The sequence below is a fragment of the Benincasa hispida genome, chromosome 4 (assembly GCF_027475165.1).
Source record: "Benincasa hispida cultivar pf3 chromosome 4, pf3_genome.v1.1, whole genome shotgun sequence".
NCBI lineage: Eukaryota > Viridiplantae > Streptophyta > Magnoliopsida > Cucurbitales > Cucurbitaceae > Benincasa > Benincasa hispida.
The window spans coordinates 221,225-225,035 of NC_143481.1; the positions used below are offsets into that span (position 1 = coordinate 221,225).

At 30.6% G+C, this 3,811-nt stretch overlaps 1 pseudogene across 1 annotated transcript; it reads right to left on the reverse strand.

Moving 5' to 3' along the window:
* Positions 1 to 1,932: 1,932 nt before the first annotated feature.
* Positions 1,933 to 2,856, reverse strand: LOC120075168 (putative lipid-binding protein At4g00165 pseudogene; annotated as a pseudogene). The gene has a single exon (XR_016529344.1). The product of XR_016529344.1 is annotated as a putative lipid-binding protein At4g00165 pseudogene (transcript).
* Positions 2,857 to 3,811: the final 955 nt, after the last annotated feature.

A 3,811-nucleotide genomic window follows, 5' to 3' on the forward strand; every position in this document is an offset into this window, starting at 1 on the left:
TGAATTGAGTAATTTTGAAATGTTCAAAATAAAAATTGGATTTTCAATTTGAAGTATTCAAATTGAATTTTAATTTGAAATGTTCAAATTGAAAATTAGGGTTTGAATTTGAATTGTTCAGTTTCAAATTAAGGTTTGAACAATTATATTTGATATAATTAAATGTTTAATTTATCAAAATTAAACGAAATTGGAGAGTTTAAAATATTTAAATATTGATTTAAATATTAATTATATGAATATGATTCATGTATAAATTAGGTGTTTGATTAATTTAATATTTGATATTAAATTATGTAATTAATTAAAATTTTTTAATTAATTAAAAATATGTTGGGAATATCCTAAACTCGTAGTTCGTAAATAATGTTAACATATTCTATCTATCAATAAAAGTTTTATTGAGTATTTTATTCAATAAATTGTTGTTGATATTGCATTCTATTTTGAAAATCCAATAAAAAAATCCATGGCTATAATATGAATACTTTTAACTTTATGTGACAACGTAAAAGAGTATCAAGTTATAGTATATACCCAAAAAGGTCTATAAGTATATGATAAGATTGGGTATCTCATCCTGGTGATACTATTGGATGCAACTCATTTTTGTATACTGATACAAATGATGTGATCCAAAAATCATTCATGAAGAGACATGCGAGTGGGGGCATCCTATGCAATGAGTTTGCATAAGACCGGACCTTGAAATAGTCACTTTTTTTTTCCTTATAACAATCGTTTATTGTTAAAACTGACTTTTTCAAACTTAATGACCTAGGGTAACTCGATCTTAATCTTGAGCTAATTATGAACTCTTGTTTATTTGAGATTATCCTTTGATTTGCATAGGCGATAGTAGTTCAACAACACTACTCAATAAGCCTCCTATTTTGGGATAAGACCGGATAGATAGCTGGGGACATGACTTTGCAAGATGGAATTCACTTCTACCCGACTTAGGGTTAGCATATAGGTTGTTCTCTTAAACGCTGATGCCTAGTCTTGAACAATAGGGCCCCACCCTCTCATGAATAAGAGGATTATGATTTATAAGTTGTACTATAAATCAATTGTTCAATAGAGGATCAGTGGGAGCTTAAGGAGCAAGATGTATTTACAGGGGTAAAATGATAATCTTTGACCTAGCTGTAAATATGGACGATCTATGGAGGATCGACTTACCGATTATGGTTAAATTGGATAGAAATATATCTATAATGAGGAGAGTTCAACTATCGAGCTATAGTGGAATGCCTTGGTAGTTAGCAAATAGTGATTAATTCGGTTTAATGAGTTTAACCAATTAATTGCAAATCGTTGGAGCTCATGATTTGTAGGTCCATAAGGTTCCTCTACTAACTCGTAAATTGGATTAGTAAATTGAGTAAATTTGATAAAATTCGAAATTAGGGTTTAGAATTTGAAATTTCAAATTCAATTAGGGTTTTATTAATTGTATTCGATACAATCGAAACATTTACTTTTATCGTAATTAAACAAAATTGAAGAGTTCAAAATATTTAAATATTAGATGAGGTGTAATATTATATTTAATATATGATATTCAATTTAATTAATATCCAATTTTAAGTTCAAATTTTGAAATTTTCAAAATTAGAATTTATATTAAATTTTTTCCAACAAAATAAGAAATATTAATTTAAATTTAAATTTAAATTTATTTTTAGAAAGTAAAAAACAACTACATATAACTAAAAAAGAGGGATATATGGTTGACATTATTTATTTTAATTATAGCATGCAAATAAAGAGAAAAAAAAAGATGAATAATTATAAAAAAAATAATGGTCTCAATATGGGAATCACGAAAATTCATGTCTTATGAGGATATGCAAAACTTTCAAGATGTCTTCTTGAATATCTTCAGATGCTAATATGTCCGACATTATCGCAAATTAAACATTAAAATTCATGGAAAAAAAGGTGAATTCCCACTAAACAAAAATCTGAAAGGGAGTACAATTTAAATTAAACATTTAAAGCTACCATCAAAGACTAATGAAACAAAATATTACAAATCATAGGATGAAATTGATAGTAGTATCCTTCTCACCACACATATAAATAATTTAACACTTGCAAGAGAGTAATGACTTGTGAAATAAAAAACAGAGGAAAGAAAAAAGAGACTAATCTGACCCAAAAGGCAAAAAAAAAAATCTTGCCCATTTATTGACCCACAGAACTTGAACAAAAACAAAAACAAAGAAGACTCATAAAACAAAAACCAAACTTTGATCATTTGCACTGAAAGCCAGTGGGAACAGTTTTCTTGCAAGAGCTGATGAGCAAACTGAGTGAAACAGGGACATCCAAGTCAATTCCAAGGACATTGGCTTTAATGGCAGTGCAGAGACAAGCGGCAGCTTCAACATTCGTCAGCCCAGTAAGCAGAGCACAACATTTGTTCGAAACAGGGCTTCCAATTACACTCCCAATTCCAAGAATGTCGGTACAAACACCGAACTTCACAGTGTCTTTTGGGCAGTAACTCGATTGTACTGCTGGAGAAGAAGCCGCCGGCGGCCGGATTATTTTGGGGATGGCGGGTTTTCCTTTTGGCACGGCCGGCGCCGGCTTGGTTTTGGGTTGGTCGCATGGGGTGGCCAGGGCAGAGCAGAGGAGGAGAGAGAAGATAAGAATGGTTGATAAAGAAAAAAATTTGGAAGCCATTTTAAGGAGGAAGTGAGATGAAATTGAGTTTATGGAGAGTGAGTAAAGGAGAAGGATAGTGGGGGGTTTATTTAAAGATGGTGAGTTGTAGATTGTAGAAGACGATGAAAATGCACCTAGTGGGAATCTTTGGATTCTTGTGGGGAAATTGTAAGGAAAATGTTGGGGGTTCTTTTCTCTTGTCCATCACAAATTATTTGAGCAATAATAACGTGAAGCAATAAAAAAGGACGAGAAAAAGTAACACTCGAGATTATGTGTAATCTTTTACAATGACATGTTTAAACTGATGTTTGACGATTAATCAGTTTCAAAAAACTACAACCCTAATTGCCTTGATCACTTCTAAAACACCACAATAGTAGTTATTCAAGTTTGCAATAATTTATACCCTCGCTCAACATTTTGAAATCTCTTATCCTTACTCTCTTTACCATGGTTGTATTCATGTAGAACAAAATTTTCATTTTTTTTGGGAGAAAGTGAAAGAAAAATGTAGGTGGGTGGATTTTTATTTATTCCTTGATGGGATTTGTGTCCAAGAATAGTTAAGGGGGTGTATTTTTGTGGAGGTTAAGAATATAGATAACAAGTTTAGGGTGTGGTAGGGTAAGTTGAATTGAAAGGGATTGCAAATTGTGTATTACAGCAACAACCAATTGTGATATGTTGGGGTTTAGTTTGTCTTCTTTCATATGTCTCGACAAGCATCCGAAGCTGTTCATTCAATTATTGATAATCAAATTAAGTCTATTCCACAACACAAAAATATGAATATTTATACCTTCATGGCCCTAGATATTATAGGTATGCGTCGGTAAACATATTCTTAATTGATTATTTTAATATCATCCTATAATTCTCAATTGCAATTGTATCTTTTCAATTTCACTCCATTCATGTGGTTAACAATGTGAAAGATAAATGAATCTCATATTATAATAATGTAGCATTTGTATAATATAAGAGAAAAATTAAGTAGGTAGTGGCAAAATGAGGATCCATGTGAATTGTAGATATTTTTTCATTTGTATGAATATTTTTAAATATCTGAAATTTAAAAGTTTAAATTTCATATGTATATGATAATTAATATTTGTGTTTTAATATACAT